The 18,455-nt window shown below is 38.2% G+C and overlaps 1 pseudogene; it reads right to left on the bottom strand.

The window, feature by feature from the left end:
• Window positions 1-454: 454 nt before the first annotated feature.
• Window positions 455-17,639, bottom strand: LOC127762509 (uncharacterized; annotated as a pseudogene).
• Window positions 17,640-18,455: the final 816 nt, after the last annotated feature.

Below are 18,455 nucleotides of genomic sequence, written 5' to 3'. Positions count from 1 at the left end.
TTTTTAATATTTAACACCATTTTTTTTGACCAATTTACTGCAGGGGAATATTTAACACCATTGACTTTTAATCACATGTATGACCATTCTTATTAAAAAATTGTGCAAATATATAAACGTATAAGATAGGTTTAAAATATTTTTAATGATAAACCAACTTATAACAAAATAGATAATATTTGTATAAATTTTTTTGAATAAGACAAATAATCAAATATATATTTAAAAGTCAATGGCGTCAAATATTAAAAATCGGAGGGAGTAAAAATACTTTAATGAATCCAACAATATAAATTTTTATAACAAAAACCATGTTATTCGATTAATCATTAGTCGAGGTTAAAATTAGACGGTCTTTCGGGTGTAAAGGAAAGAACACAAGTTACATTACACAATCTTAAATTAATTACACTACTCCCTAATAATTAAAGAACAAGCCATCATCTGCATCGCCCTACAGCATAAATGTACTCATTGGATTAGCGAAGTACCGCCTTCCACACTTGGAGGGTTCTCTATTGTGGCCTTGCCTCAAAATATTCTGCAGCATGGTCGGAGCAGTAGGCACAGGTTCATCAAACACCCGAACATAAAGGTGTTTATCAATTGTCAGCTTTCCCAGCAAGGTCCGGCATGTCTGCCAACGGAGAAGGAAAACAAATTAGTGGGGGAAAGCTGCCGTCTCCAAATATAAGAACTAGTCCGATTTGTAGTAGTACACGATAGATTAGGCGTAAACTAGTACCACTAAATCTTATATTTTAAGATGGAGAGAGTATTATTATTTAAACTACCAGCCAACATACCTGAGGATTCAGTACATCCAACCGATTGATAACGTCCTCCTAAGAGAGGTAGAGCAGAGCAAACGATCAAAACCTTTAATTCAAGAATTTAATAAACCACATGAGAGTTTTAAGTAACTAGAACACTAAGAAATGAAGATAATCAGAATACATATTATACTAATATATGGGAAACGAGCAGAGTCGAAGCACAAACAAAACAGAACATGTTTAAACCATCAATTAAACCATTAAGTGTGAGGAAATTTCGTTGTACGAAAAGATAATTACCTTGGATCTATCAGTGAGTTTCCCATTTTTGTCTAATATATTTTGTACATCAAAAACAAGTAAACTTTCTTTATAAAAATATAATATGAGTGAACCAAGAACTCATGAATTCGATTGCATATATCTTTGGAAATTTACCATCACAAAGCAAGCAGGTCTAATTAATAAAATGAAACACACACCTCCATAATTCCAGGATACTGCATGACATATCCAATAATCTCATAGACAGTGCTATTAATGCTTCCATCACTATTTAGCCATGGTAATATTGGATGATAAATATGGCTCTTGCAAACATGAGAGCAACCACTGCCCCAGTGCCAAGTAGATGGGCCTTCATCATCTCCAGGACTTTGAGTGTGCAAATGTGAGCTTGACTTACTTTGAACATTGAGAACTGAAACAATGTGTCCATCACCAAGCTTTTTTACAGTTTCCTGCAAATTAATAGGCACAGCATACTTCTCTTTCATTATATTTCTGGTGTCCCCAGTTGATTCTATCTCAGAAACCGGAGCTCGCAAACAGTTGCATTGACTGTATTCAGCAAGTGTGGTTATATGATATTTTGGCTTATGTAATGAATCAACAATCTGCACACCATCATATGCATTGACCTGTGAAGCCATTGACAAAATTCAGATTCATATATGTTAATTAATGTGGTTGAATAACAACCAAAGAAAGCGCGGCCAAGAAGGCAGAATGAAGTCGTATGTTAGTACATTATTAATCAGTGTCATATACTCCCTCCAGTTCAAATACCTGTGGTTTTTACCTCTTTCACAATCTTCAAAATACGATGTTCTACAACTTCTAGCGAATTTTGGAAAAAAAATTTAATCTCATAACCTTCCACCATTAACTAACTTATTTCCCCATGCATGCACACTCTAAAGAATATTAACTCGAGATTGTCATTTTATCTACCTCTCAAGTTTTTATGCCAACTCTAAAACAAGTATTGTGAACTGGAGGGAGTGCATATTTAACAATGTTGATGACAATTGCAGTGTGCTTATATTGATCCTACAAATAGAGAAAGAGAGATTGCCAGTAGAAAGATCTGTCAGTTGAAATTTGTGGAGAAGTGGGAATAAGCCAAAAGAGGAAGAAAGAAAAGCAAACAATAGATTCCACAACCAAGTACTACTGCATATGAAGTGAATTTTATTAAATCCATCAATAGAGAGTAATGATACATAAAAACAGATACACCAATCTACTTCACACATATTCACCTCTCTACCTTAATGGCCAGCTGAAATCTTTCAAGGGTATCAACAACCAATTCGATATATTGCATTCCTGCAGGGGTAAAAACAAACAAAATGAACTCTAGCAAAAAAAGATGTAGCTTTATGCAACAACTTCTACAAAAACTACACCAATTTATATTCATGAGAATAAAGAGTACCTAGTGGATGCAATGCCTGCGAAATTTCTCTCAAATTAACTCCTTGTTCACCACTTTGGTGAATAATATAAAATGCATTTCTGAACAGATCAGAAGAAAGAATACTACAAGATAATGATGGTAACTGCTCGGCATATATTTTCATAGCATCCCAAGGCCATCCGGTATAAGAATTCTCCAAATGAGATGCAGATAATAAACAGCGACATGAACTTGAGTTGTTTAAATCTGTTAACATTTCAGACCTTTCTACCTGAGAATCAACATCCTTGCTGCCCATTTCCCTGGCTAAAGTAAACATGAGGCATTCTTTATGATGTAACACTTGCATGAGATTGCTTGTTTGAATCCTCTCTTGATTCAAAGCCACTTGGATACCAGGGAAACCTTTCTCTCGACGATAGTAGAAGTCAGTATCTATCTTGGGCAAAGGTTTGTGTTTCTTACTCTTGCTGCTTATTAACTCCACAGCCTTGCGTTTGTGAGTACAGTCATCCAATTCACTGGAATCTTTGATGAAAGGTCTGAAGCTGCTAGGCTCATAAGTTTCACCAACTCCTTCACTTGGCAAGGAAGGTGAAATGAGCAGCTCTCCTGAAAACACCAAAGAAAAGAGGTGAACAATTTCCCCACATTGTAGATCTGGATACAAATAAACTGTACTGTCTGTAGTATTCTTTTGCTGCCCTATAAGCCATTTCGAAAACTCAGAAGCCTTTTTTCCTGAACCAAATGGGAAGGGTGAACGAGAAGCATCAATAAAAAATTTTCCAGAAAGGGTTGCAGGTTTCATTCCATTTCCAGTAACCTGCAAAACAAGAGGAATATGTAACTGCTCCATCCGTTTCAAAGTACAAGTATTTATATATGTAACTTATTCCCTCCATTCCAAAATATAAAGCATTTATAGGTTGTTGAGCAAAGATAAAGGATGAGGGGGAAGATTCCCTTTGTCAACCTTAGGTCAACTTTTGAATTTTGAATTGCTTAGGTACCCCTACGAACCACCTTATTGGCTGAAAATGCATGGATTTCCGTGCATTCCCATCAGTGCCCTAGAAATGCTTATATTGTGGAACAAATTCTTGTGTTTTGGAATGGAAGGAGTAATCACATTTATACTTGGCTTACAACATATTTCCAACCATCAACAGGAGAGCAAAAACATCAACATCCACTAAAGGCAAACCTATTTAGTGCATCTAGGTTCTGTATGAAGTTAACTCCCTAATGGTGGGTGGTTTGTGAACATACCACAATCCAATTTAATCCCATGAAACTGCTATATGTACAAATAGTTTTCTCACGGCAAGAAGTTAGGGAAAAAACCTTTGTAATTAATAAAGCTGCACATTACATGCAAGATTTTAAATCTAACATGATATTGTCAATATATTTGTTTTACTTGTGCAGGTCCCAACAAGGGGGCTACTACAGATTAAAACGTCTGAGGTCGTGTGTGAGTGAAGAAATAAACAAAAGAGACTTGATATATTGATGGATAAGTTAAGCGTACTAACCAAAAAATTCTTCTCTCTCAAAAAGGAAACGGCGGTTAAAATTTCGTGCTCTGAATAAAGCTGGAACGTTGCTGTTAATGCAGCTTGCACTTCTGACCCCGATGATGAGCTAAGAAAAAACACCTTCAGGAGCTCCAATGCATTGGCAATAGCCAAGGACTTGCATACACCTCTTTTAGTAATCTCAGCTTCATTGAATTTAATGACATTTTCATGAGATCTGAAGAGAATTGCCATGCTTTTACTTTCATGGATTGAACTGGAATGTCTAGACAATTTCGCATGCTCCGGGAATCCCCTTTCAGTGGATGTTGAAGAGATTCTATCTGTTATTTCTTTCCTCTGTTCAGCTAATCCACTAGCTTCAGCCTTTTGCTTTATAAACTTCATGCTAATCTCAATAGCAGATCGCTTCCTTTTCTGAGAGGTTGATCGAGAACTAAATTTTCGCTGATTCTGTGTACCAGACATACTTGCCTGTCCATGAAGCTGTCTGGAGGAAGCACATAGCACCTATATAAGCAGAAATCAATCCGGTCCAGTCAGTGATATTGGAGGGGAACCATAGATAGTGACAGTACAAAATTAAAAATACTACTCAGAAACAGACTAAAAACAAATCAGCCATAAAAGATTGCAATTGGAAATTTGGGATAGTAAAAATTCTTAATTAGAAAAGAATGATGTAAGCAAATGTTATTATAAATGGCACTTGCATTCATCATGAGGGCTCTAAGCCCATACAATTTTTCACAAATATGCATGAAACCCTTATACAACATGGAAAAAAAAGGTTATTTATACATATGTTACATGTGAAAGCATTTGTCATCTAGGCGCATATGCAACCTAAATTTGTCATTTTCATGAGAACTTTGAATCAACTTTTGCGTGTATGTATATCATAGTCGAGGCATAGATTTCCCAAGTTTTTTTAAATTTATAAGTATGTTTTTGGATGAATTTTCATAGTTCCCAATGTTTTTGAAGTTTTCTCTAGAGATATACCCTTAGTTAATATGTTAAATCCCTTATATTTGGGGACGAAGCCACGAAGACGAAGGTAGTATCTAATAGGTCAAGTGGCCTACTACAAGAATTAGCACAAAAGAAGAATAGAAAAGGTAAACTAAATAAACAAAGTAATCCTTATGAATCTCCAACTGGAAAATGGGGGATTTCAAACACATACCTGCAGCAAAGAGAGATTCAACTCCTTTGCAATCATGCGGCAAACTTTATAAGAAAGTTTCCCCGTCTCACTTACATTCATAAGACGCTGTTGTAATTCCAGACGTTGTTCAGTAGTCATTACTCTTACTGAGCTCCATGAACGTGGATGAGAAACCTATATGGACAGTATCATATTATTATGTACAGATGAAAATAACAGGTTGACAGTTAAGGCCTGACAGACCTAAATAAGCTAGCAAAATAGCCAATGCCAGCCAATATTGTTTACAGTGGGCATAACAGTTGAACCCATAAAAAAGCAGGATTAACTACCGGAAAATTTTCACCAACTAATAGCATGCTTGCAGCTACAATATATATATATTTAAAGGACATTACAAACATGAAATAGTGTCAAGATACATGGAACTAGCCAACTTGGGTTGCAAAGCCACATTGGAGGCAGCAGAACTGCAGCAGACGATCATTGAAGATAACAGTGAAATAGTTGATAGCAACAGTCAAGATTGTGCATTGAGGTCAATTATTAACATTTGAATGAGGAGTGCTAGCTTGCAGGCTTATATCTCCTCCTCCCTCCTTTGCTTCCTCTCCCTCTTGCATCTATCTCCACCGCCGAATTTGGGGTTTAGGGTTAACATTTGAACCGACTGACTCATAATCTCTTCTCCTTGCTCTCCAGTTTGTGAGCAAGCATACATCATGGAACAGAACCTCGACCCCAGCAGCGATGGCCAAGGAGTTTATCAGTTCAAGACAGGTTTAGCTTCTGTCATCAAGGTATGCTTCTAACCATCACGGACTATAGGTCTCTCTCTACTTACTTCCAGCAGAATGACATGCAAGTCCTCTGGAACTTCTATCAAGAGTATAAGAGTCGGCACTGGGTTGATGATATGCAACGTGAGCAGGAGAGGCTCCGGGAGTCGGGAACTTTCAGTACAGAATATGTCCTCTCTTTAATTGCACAGACAAGCTTTAATGTGCATAAAGCAGTGGATGTGCCTTGCTGGCCTAACAACTAGTTCTGCAGTGGGGATTATTTGTGCCATTTGCTATTTCTTTCAGGAACCTTGTTTGATGAAAACGATATTGCATCATTGTATTGCTCTTGTGTTAACATTCTATTAGTATTATGATAAGCATAGAAAAATCATCTTGTGCACACTAATATTTCTAATGGCCATTTTATTTTGATCAGGATGGGATCTAGAGCAGTTGAAATGAAAAAGGTCTATGCTACTTTGAGGGCTTTGCTTGATGTTTTGGAAATTTTTGTTGGAAAATCACCATCTGATAAACTTGGTAGGCAAATTCTAGACTGAGGTAATTTTTCAATCACACGTACCTGCTAAACCCTTTTGTTGTTGTTGCTGCTGATGCTCAGCAACACTTTCGAGGAATTTTCTCTACGAGTGTTCAATTAGTGTTTTTTTTTCTCGTATTCGTTTTGAAGATTAAGAGTAAAAGGATCCGATGCGGCCTTGGGAGGTTAACTTATGCCATACAATGTTGCACCTCTTGATGCACCATCATCAGTGCCAAATAGTATTGGTATTGAGGTCAATTATGATATGATATGCATGCAAGCTGCACTCATTCAAATGGAACTTGCACGTTTTAGTAGAAAGGTTCGAATATGCAGTATATTTTGCAACAGCCAAACAAAAGAAAGGATATAATGTATGAAATGGAGGGGTACATAGAGAATGATACAAAGGTTCTTGTAAAAATCACTCTACCAGTTAGCAAATGATAACACCCCGTACAGGAGCCCAAATTTGAGAAAACAAACATTTTCCAAGTGCATGAAGGGATAACAAAGAATGTGTTCAGTAAATTTAGATAAGCAATTGTAAGATATCATTATTATTAGGTAACAAGCATCATGCCCATGAATTGCCAATGAAGTATGAGATGCAAAGTTTAAACTGTGAAGAAAAAAAACTCAAATCTAAAAACAAATCACATGCATGGACACATGGGATCAATCAATCTCCTATATATGCTCATTACAGAATGCAATTTTCTGCATATATACACATATGAAGTCAAATTAAGGTGAGTATTTCTTATAAGAAAAATTGATAACACATATCTTAAAAAACATTTGTTTTTAGCAAATATTAATATATATTTTATCCGTAGCAAAGCATGGGCATTTAACTAGTGATATTGCAAAAGGCACAAATATGTCTATAAATGTGCATCCAGAAAACTTTCACCTCCAACTAAAACTTTCAAGAAGGAAAAGATAAAGATAGTGCAACAATATGTAGCATTGATGACAAACCTCAGGGACGCAGCAGCCAGGGAAGGCACTTGTCTCAGCCAAGCCTGCTGTTACATAACTGTACTTTAATGTTTCCCAGTAAGTATCGACAGATTCCAGCTTTGAAAGCTGAAAATCATGTCGAAATTTTGGACAATGGTTTCCATTGACGTGTGATGACAGAACGATCCTTGGAGTAGGTTCTTCGATGTAAGGCCTGAGCTCCAGCGAATGAGTAGGCAAATCATCTGGTTGCACATTAGAATCCTCTATGTATCCATTTAGAAGTCCGATCAACTAGCATATATAGCCCAAAAAAAAAGGTCATTTTAAGTTGGTTGTGCTAGATAAGTCAAGATAGCATGCAAACTGAATTGCATTAAACATGAAGAGGAATTGGTATGACAAGATAAATGCAGCAGGAAAATATCAACCTAAAGAAATCCAGTCCTGCAATCTCAGTTTTAAGAACACGCCTAATGATTGTGATTCTCGTTGCACAAATGGAAATGTATAAATGTGCAGACAACACCCTCTAGAACAGAAGAAATACACAGCTAGCTATACAATACATTTAATTTAACAATTCTCAAAATAATAATTGCAAACAGCCAAACACCAAGGACAAAGAATATTACCTTGAGTTTATCTAAAATATTTATTAAGCGCGAGAGTCGGCCCTTGGCATGAGTATCTATGAGCTGATTGTATATGTCGGTAGGAATCTCTGAAAGTGTTTTTCCAAGAGAACACTTTTTTATCAAGGTATGAACCTTTGCTGATCCCACAACTTGTAGAAAGAGTTCAAGAGGCATTTTCTTTATAGCTGCTGTGATTGAAAATAACAGACATGATTGATCAAGGTTCTTGTCATAATGGTGCCCTTCTTTGACACAATCGTTGGACCCGTTTGGCAAACCACTAACATATACCCACAGAAATTTATATAACAACATTGCCCGAATCATCTTTGCACCTATGAATCCGTTGTCATGAATAGCTTCTGATATTGATATTTTTTTAACTTTGACTCTGCGTTGAACCCTCAAGCCATGTATGGCAGCTGTATCTTGCTTTTGCTTCAGTTTAGCTGCTGCACCTGAACGACTTTGAGAATCAAAATTTCTTAGTCTGTTCCTAATTTGATCCATGAGTTCCGGTGACATGACTTTAACAGAAGAATTCAGTATTACATCAATGGAACGGCTGCCAGCGTAGTTTGTAACCACAGGGACATTAACTTTCATACACTTACAACTACCCTCTTGCTGAAGCTTATCCAAAGTGCGAATCAATGTCTTCCTGTCAAATATTTTCCAATTTTCCTTTTCAACTCTCTCTAACCATTTATGCAACTCCACCATCAGTACAAAACTATGTTTCTGCAAACGGAAACTAAAAGTTGTTATAAAAGATGAAGACAGACATGCAAGGGAGTATATACACCATGCATGCACATGAAAGTGAAGCGGACGTGCGCACGCGCGCACAGAGAATGCTTCTCACAACTCTCTTTAGGATATTATTGTATTGTAACCACACTAGTATGCCCTCCTTTATCCATCCTTATTTGAACGAACAAAATGATATAAAACAGTTAATCTAGTTTTGTATAAATGAAAAACATGAAACAGTTAACTAATCATTAGCTGCCACATCAGAAAAGTAGGGTCAAACATGCCAGAGATAGAGACCACAACCTGGAGATTTTAAATAAAAAAAATACTTCAAGCATGTAACTGGCTCTCCTATACATTTTGGATAACTAACATCCCCACAAATCATGATATAGTAAATCCACATACAGTGTTCTTATCATTTTATTGAAAATTCCTTGTGTCTATCATCACATCTTGACAGATTAGCAGCCATAAAATTGTCTCTCATATCACATAATGCATGGTCCTACCACAGGTATAGCTACTTGCACCAGTGTTATAATCATCCAATAAGTCATGATGAATCAGGTTATTGGTCTCTGGATCTTGATTTGGCACTCCGAGGCAACTAGCTCGACTAGAAACCTGGTCGTTTGACTAATCAGGGACTAATTACAACTAGTCATCTGACTAAGTGATGAACGACTAGTTGTCAACTAGTACTGAAGAGGAGATGATTGAGACTTAGAGCATTGTCCTTCTCATGCCGTTTTGGACTTTAGTGGAATATTGTATGAGCTAAACAGCCAGTTCTCATTTCCTGAGGACAGAATATGGTGATGAGACACCAGCAGCTCCTGACATCATGCCAGCCATGGATATTGCGAAGAGATCCATCAAGCATTCTTTGACAGACAATAGAAATTTACTCAAAGAGGAACTGTGCTACTTTGGCAAGAGATGGGACAACCAAATGGAGCAAAAGGCTGCATGGGGCAACCCTATACTTGAATCCAGCCGAGTTGTTTGCCATAAAGGAAGATATGAGGCTAAGGTCCATATTCAGTAAACGTTCTATCGAAGACGGTGACTGGTGATGAGCAAAGCCAATCTGATAATCTATGAGAGGTCCAAAGGTGATTGCTTCTCAAAGCCTAATAATAAGAGATAGAGATAAAAGGAATCCTAGTAAGTAATATGTCCTTCAGCGATTTCTTTTAATTATTTGCTGCTCTGGAGTCTATCGAGTCTGAATCTGGACTCTGGACAACTAGGTGGCCATGTCTGATGCTTTGCTTTGCTTTCCAATTTACTGTGTTTTCTGTGTCTGTGCACTTGGTGCAGTCTAGTAGCAGTACTCAACTACTTATACAACTATGCTATATGCATCCTGGATTGGGCAAGTAAGCAGAAGGACTATCCTGCTCGACTAGCCAACCAGCCACCGCAACTAATTGGACTTAATCGATGACTAATCAAGATTAACCGGCTGATAAGTACCCATACAACTAGGTTCGACTAGCACTCTAGCAGACTTAACAACATTGACTTGCACTACTACCAACTGTGGTGACAGTGAAAAGGGAGGCTGCAGATGAGTAAAGCAAAGAGGGCAGAACAAACTGCCTGGTGGGAACCCATGTGTTCATAGCTTCTAATGTACCACAATTTCATGAGATTCAAGAGACATAGCAAGTGAGAAAAAAAAAGGAACAATGTTTGAACGGTAAAGTAACTTGTAAGGGTGTCAACGAAGCATGAAGAACTTATCCAAAAAAAAATCAGTTTCAAATGATTGGGCCGGAAGGTTATTTGACTAAAGTCCTCAGGGTACAAGTTGCACAAAGTACTTGTAGATAAACAGAACCACCTCTTAACTAATTAAAAGGAGGAGCTGCTGATGGTGTGTAACAGTTCTATGGCAACCACTCGGTTGAGATCTTTTGTGGATAGATTTGTGTAGAAATGCATGTTATTTGCAAGATGTTTTTGTAAAATATTGTATTCATATAACATGTGTGCGTGTAATTGTAAGTTGATTCTATATAATTATATATGTATCAAGGATAACTATGTTGGATTTGCTACATCAAATTTCATGGTATATTTATTTGAGATGTGTAGCAATACACAGGCACCGTACTAGTATGAATAGAGAATGCAATTGGAAGTATGTAAGGTGCTCCTATAAAGTGGAGGGTTAATGCACAGATACCACTTGCACATATCTGCATACCTAAGGTATGCACTAACAATGCAATTAGAAGTATAAACAAGCCACAGACAATCCTATGATCCTATAAAATCTCAAGACAAAAGCAACTTCTGACTAAATTTGAAGCTCGTAGAAAGTCAAAGGGAAAAAGAACAGCGATTTCCAACACATCGGTATTTTGGCAGATAGTTCATACAAGAATATTGATTGACAGGTAAGCAAGCAATCTTTAATATGTGAATAATCCTTTTCTGTCTTCGATCATCAGAAATTGACGTGGGCCAGCTATGCCTCTTCCTCTGAAAGGCAACTTTATCTGAAAGAAAAAAAAAGGATCACCTTAATTGAGCAAAGCTGTACTCTGTCCTACTCTGTTGATTTCAATAAGGTGCTCATGCATCAAAGATTGAAACTCTATGTTTTCTATGGGCCTTTTGGATCTATGGGCACAAAGACCACAAGCTCTTACAGCAGCACAGTAATTTCCAAAGAAACACTAAGCACAATTTCTTACTACTCTAAAAGGGGAATCATCCGTCCAACCCTCCCCTCATGTTGTGCGCCATGCGCAACCAACACCTCTTCAGATAAACAAGATAGAAAACCAAGTGGTTGGTTAACAGAAAAACAAAAGTTGGAGCATGTGCTTTATCCTACATACACACCCCCAGCCTATTCCCAGTCATATGGGCCCATTGTAATGCATGATCATGTCACTATTTAGAGAGAAAAAAAGAACTGACAGGAATTTAGAATGATGTACCTTGTTCAACTGGTTGAGAAACTCCAACACAAGCTTCATGGCTACTCAGGAGACGATGTACGGGTGGTTCATCATGACAATCTTCTTCATACAAGAGTTTGTTATTAACCACAAAACCATATGGGCTAACAGAATTCGGTTCTTCAGAAGGAATGAGAGGCCATACTGAACAATAGTCATGATCATCTGGCACATCACAATTTCGCAGAGTAGCATTGTACAGCGAAAAATTTTTTGAAGTCCAAACTCTGCCCTGTTTACTTTTGCCAACGACTTCAACCTCCACAGTCAGATTGAATCTATCATGCATAGATGATACTCGATTCAACCTCCCCAAGACGTTTGCCAAGCTGATTGGAAATTAATGAGAACAAGAGTTGCTTATTTCAATAAACAACAACAATAATATAATAATAATAAAGGCAAATAAATATACAGCTGTGATGGATCTCAAATAAATATACTTAGGTTCTAAAAGCTCAAATATGAACAAAGAAATTTCCTCTCAACAGAAAAAAATGGATTCATACTAGAGAAAAGAAAACAACACTCAACCAACTTTATGTGCCCATATATTATTGTCTTCATGACAGGTAGTTTTGCCTATTTTCGTTAGGGATTACACCAAGAAGGATAATGTCATTGCAAGAATTTTATATCTATCTCATTTAAGTTGGGGACGAAATAAATTAGTTAATGCCATTCTAGCTCAAACAAAAACAAACAAATGCTTGTGATGCTAGAAATGCAGCTCAAACAAAAAAAAATTATGATGCTAGAAATGAGCCAAATACAACACAGAATCAGCGCAAGACTAAAACTGGCTAACATCTCATGATAAGCTGCACCGGATAGTCATAGGCTTGCATTTGCTTGCCCATAAGATATAAGATAGAGAGATTACTGATAGCTCAGATGTATAGACTCTATCAAAGGTCATATTTCTACAATTCTACTACATAAAGAGTTTTTTTTCCTCGTTTGAGTCTACTCCATCATTTGGAAGCACACTATACATATCACACGTTTCTGAGGCGGTGACAGTCATGTCACTAGGACCATTGTGGTTCATAGCGGCTAGGCTTGAAATCTATTTTGGAGATTTAACCCCAGGTGAGACACAGACAGCAAGTCATCCCTAGTGCTGGTGCGCTGTATGCTGACCTTGTGTGGATGGATTTATGTAGACATGTGTGCGACTTCTAGAATGGTAAAAAAACAATTACATCATAAACAACTGTGGACAGGTGTACATGTGGACGATATGATTTATATAGTTTGAAGATAGCAAGATCACAATTTTGGCTCTTTTCAAGACCTAGAGTTTATGATCATTATTTGGAAACTGTACGCACAGACCCTAGCCTAGACCAGAGTGAATTTACCACTCCCCCCACCCCCCCCCCCCACCCCTCCCAACCCCAAATAACAACAACAACAATTAGCTTGAAATGATAAGGGCCCATTAGGGAAACAATAGTTTCAAAATGTGTGAATTGTTATATTGCTTACGAAACTCCCATATTGAGGGATAACAACGCTGAGTCACTGACCACAAAGGTCTTCAGAATGATATTGAAGTCTTCTATCAAATTTGTTTGAGCGCATACAATTTTAGCTCACTAGATTCATGCACAAGCATCAACACGGATAAGAAAAAGTCATATCACAATAACATGTCAAGCTTCTATCATTGACTACGACCTGCACAATCTCCTCCGTTCAGCTCAATCACTACCCATGCTCCATCATGCCCTCTTGCCTTCACCATTATTCTTGACCAACACCACAAAGATGCTCCACGGCAGCAGTTCCACCGTGCCCTCTTGCCTTCGCCATTATTCTTGGTGCCGACACCACAGATGCTCCACAGCAGCAGCCCACTTGATGCCTCAACCACTATGCTCAACTAATGTTGCAGCCTTAACCCTCGACCTACCACCACACCCAGTCCCAGTCGTTGTTGCAATTGTGTCAGACCTCTCAGTCACACAACCTAGAGAAAAAAATACCAAACTTGCAACGACAAAAACGAACTATAACAGTGGTGGCAAGGTCTATTCCAACCTTCATTGGGCAGTGGGGCAGCTTGGAGCCACAGACCGCTATTTGTTGGAGGGAGATAAAATCTGGTAAATGTTAATTTGTTTTTTGGGAGGTGTTATTTCTTTTTTTGTTCGATAATATTTTCAATATGTTCGCAAATAGCTCTGAGGAAGTTAGATGAAGAATATTTTCAATCATTAAATTATGCTGAATAGCACTCTGAAAACAAGAAATATGAAGGCACTCTTGTTGCTGTGAAGAAATTTAGCATATATAACTAAAAAAGAATATTACACCAAAGTTCCCCCGCTGAAAGGTCCAGAGAGGTACCTCAATAAGGGTTATGCCTTTTGGCCCTTGAGCATCGATCATATCATATATACAGATGTCTAATGGAAGCTCCATGACTTGATCAGTTTCCAGGCCTTTCTTGCCAAGTTTGTAGTTTGAGATTGTACCTTTTGGCTTAAACTCATCTGGATTAAATCTCTTCACAAGACGTAAGCAGTGAACAATCTGGAAAAGGGAATGATTTATACAGCTTGTAGGTGCATGAAGTATGCAACTGCATAAAATGGTTGCAGCTCAAAAAGGGTACTGCATAGTAATTAACGCCTTTCATGCCTAACAGATTGTATTAATTATCGCTTTTCATTGTGGTTTCAAAATAAAATATTGCATAGGTTGTTGCAGTGGTCAAATAGATCACATTATTGAATGCAATTGATACAATCATAGAGATTTGTTGACATAGTTTTATCTTGAATAGCAGTTTTTTTTCCCTTCAGTATGAGTTATTAATTGTCAATTCATAGTTTTATATCTCAAGGAAGTCTCTAGTCCAGCTTATCTTGTCTTTCAAATAAGACAGTTTTATTTGGATTCTGGGTCTCAGTTTTGTCACCTTGTGCACTCCGTTTCAGATTAGTATAGTGGAAAACATAACTGCGGATGCAGCTTTGTTGGACAAAAGAAAAGGTTTCATCGCCATCTAAACGAGGGAATGGATCATGCTGGTGTGTAATTAAATTAAAATTATGAAGGACAAGATTTTTAAAGCCTGAATTTTTTAAAGATACAAAGTCAATTTCTTGAATTTCCTTAACAAGAAGCAAATATGTTAGGGAAGGTAAAACGATAACTGTAAATAACTAACTTCACCTTATCATCAACGTTGGCAGCGATTTTTTCAACGAGTTGTGCACCTAAAAGCCTATGCAGTACCTAAAGAAAAGGGTATCTCAATAGCATCCCATAAGGAGAGAAACATGTAAATAGAGAACATATGCGCAAAGTGATTCCAAGCAAACCTACATTTCTCCATGCTTTGTGCCCAGATTGCATCCTGTAACTGAGATCCTTTTTTATATCTGATATAGCAAGAACCTACATATAGAGAAAATAGTTGCACAAAGTTAGCACAGTGAAAAATGAAAAGAAACGCACAAACAAAAGGAAGAGAACGGTTGACCTTTCCACTAGCTTCTTCAAGTTTGTCACATATGGCTTTCATTGCTGGAAGATAATCATGAATGGACACATCGTTCTTGTAATCAACACTAAGAGTCTCATCTTCTTGTAAGGCATCTATGTTAGTTTCTTCATTGCACCCAAGTTTGGGCTTCGTAATCTCAATTCTTTGGTATGAGTTCATATCCAAGTTTTTCGCATATCTTGAGAGATATAATGAGTTTGTGCTGATGACACGTTTATCCTGTGAAACAGCTTTCCTTTTAGCTTGGGTATTAATCTTTGCAATTGCTTGTTTTCCAACAATTAACCCTTGCGACTTAAGTGTCTTCACAACATAATGGAAGTTGTTTCCTTTTATCTCAGCCTCTTTGCTTAGACTGCATTGTGTGAGACTAGAAGTCCTATGACAAATATAAGAAGTTACACACATTATTATCAAACAAAGGCATTATTGTTGGAAAAAGGAATATCAAAGGCATTATACTTCTTTCCTATACACGTATTTTGGAATGAAGCACATACGGCCAACCAAGAAAGGATAACAAATATTCCTTCGAAAAAGTTAATTATGCTAATGAGCAGAAAACTGGAATGCATGCTGATGTTCACAAAAATACATAGGGTGTAAATAAGTCCACACTTTAGCACGCCACATTCCCATAGATATGCATGGTTAAACTTAAGAAATGAACTTGAAGCTTCCTAAGCCAATGAGGACCTGAAACATCAAGATCACTTTTTACCTTGGCAGCAACTAGCTAGCAGGTTGCTATATATGTTTTGCCATGAATCTCCATGTGCAATGGACTACTACTGTTGTCGTTTTAGTTCTATTAGAATAACTAGAAAAGGCACATGCAATGAGATAACATACCACCCCAGTCAATTTCAAGAATCTAGACAAAGGATAAGCATCATCACCTGTGTGTATTCTTTGTTTCAGTATATACTAGTACCTGGAATACTTTTCTTAAAGCGGTAATTTTATTTCACTTCTAAGCTCTAGCTGGCATGAAAATTTGCCATCATGACAACCAGTTGGGACATTTTTTTCACCTGTGCATGCAGATGGACAAAAGGATGCTTGAGGAGATTGGATTTTATGGGCTCCAAACATGTATCATGGACCTTGATGGGAGTACCAAGTCCAGTTGCAGCAACACAGATGTTCCTGATGATCTTTGGGATAGATTGGCAGATCTTCCCAGCTTAGAACTAACACTATGCTTATTTAGAGGGCTTAGTTACTGACATGGTGATAGACTGGTGGCAGCAAGCAGTGGGAGGGTGAGATGGTATGTAAGCAAGTGAGCTGTACTAGGAGTCTGGCAGCGAGCACACGTGGCTTAAGGAAATTTAGATGAATGCATACCTAACAACCAAAATGTGCGGCAAACTGATGGTGTAGCACTTTGATCAGGCAGACAGTGAACTGTTGTGGGCGTCTGATGTCAAAAAAAAAAATGGTGTGGGCGTCCCTCAGCCAGGGCATTTAGTATCAGCGATTAGCACTGCACTGAGCATTTTTCTTATCGAAGTCCTCGTTTTGCTTTTTTTTTTTTTCTTATCAAACTCATCACTACTTATACAATTTTCATTTCCAACAGTTGAGGTTCTAGCTTCTAGGAACTTCAATGTGCTTGTAAGAAGAATAGTAGACAAAATCAACATGAGCATATTTTAAGACATTAGAAATTAATCATTGCTAATTATGTTGACATCAGATTACATTGCAGCACCATATTTTGAGTTAAATGTCCATACCGGCTACCCGAAATTCCTATGTATTGGTTGCAGAAAGACGTCATCCTAGGAACTCAACAACAATAATATGCAACAGTAGGAAGTCAAAAACAAATAAGATGTACTAGGAATCATTATGATTTGCTCAAATTATGCTAAACAAGAGAGCGCACCTGCTTGCCCCGATCAATTCTAATGTCTTCCTCTGGATGTCACTCAGCTTGGAAGCAGAGCACCTGTGGTCATAAATCCCGAGGAAGTTGTCCCTGAGAGGACGGCTCGCGAGCAGTCGTGCGTCATATCGCTCAGCCTCCTCCATGTCCATCCGTGGCGGGTGGGCGAGCGCCCCCTCAACCACAAGGCTGATGATAGGGAGCGCAATGAGACGGGCAAAGAGGACGCGCTTGACGGCCAGGTCCATTGGGAGGCCGGCCGTGTTGAACGCGCCGGAGAGTGCTGTCCACATCTCAGTTACTGGGAGACCAAGCGAAAGGCGGGCGCACACCTCCTCCAATGCCGCCAAGACAAGCATGTCCATGCCCATATCAACCAAAATAAAGCAGCAGCAGCAGCCGCTGCTACTCAAATGGAAATCGATCCGTTTCACATATTAGAGCACTCCAACCTTCTCGTCGGCGTTGGGTTAGCGAGGACGGATCTAACCTGACATAACAGAAATTTAACTTTTTTTAGAACAAAAAAACTGTTATTAGTCCCCCTCCCTCACTTATAAGATTGGTTATTAAGCAAATTAAGCCAGACCTTGAAGAGAACCTAGCTAGGGTTAATGCAAATTCCAGAAGAAAAAAGAAAAAGATCGTCACTTTGGAGAAAGAGTTTGCGGCTGAGTAACGGATGCTCACCAGTGAGGGCGGATGCAGCGGCTCGCCTCGATCGCCATGCCCATGCCGCCTCGGCAGGAGACGAGATCGATCGGTACCCACTACGCCGAGAAGCAACGACCCGAGACTTGTATCTCTCTGACTCTCCCCTTATCCATGGGGCCACTGAGGGCAAGTGTTATGGTAGATGTGACTATCACCTCCAAATTTATCCATACCATTACTTATAAATTAGGCAACCCATACAATATGTCACCTCTAATACATACTCCCTCCGTCCCAAAATATAGCAACTTTTGTTTGGATAGGATGTATTCTAATATTATGAATTTGGACATGAGTACTAGGATGCATCCCATCCAACCAAGAATTGCTATATTTTGGGACGGAGGGAGTAAAAACCAATATCTCTACTACTCTCATATCCTTCTTGAAATTTGTGTGGAGGTTGCCTCTTGATTTAGGGGTAGCTTATCATCTCTCCTCACTTCTCTCCTCCACCTCATCACTCA

Source organism: Oryza glaberrima, chromosome 2 (genome assembly GCF_000147395.1).
Source record: "Oryza glaberrima chromosome 2, OglaRS2, whole genome shotgun sequence".
NCBI lineage: Eukaryota > Viridiplantae > Streptophyta > Magnoliopsida > Poales > Poaceae > Oryza > Oryza glaberrima.
The sequence above is the reverse complement of the archived record's forward strand: the minus strand, read 5'-3'. Positions and strand labels throughout refer to the sequence as shown.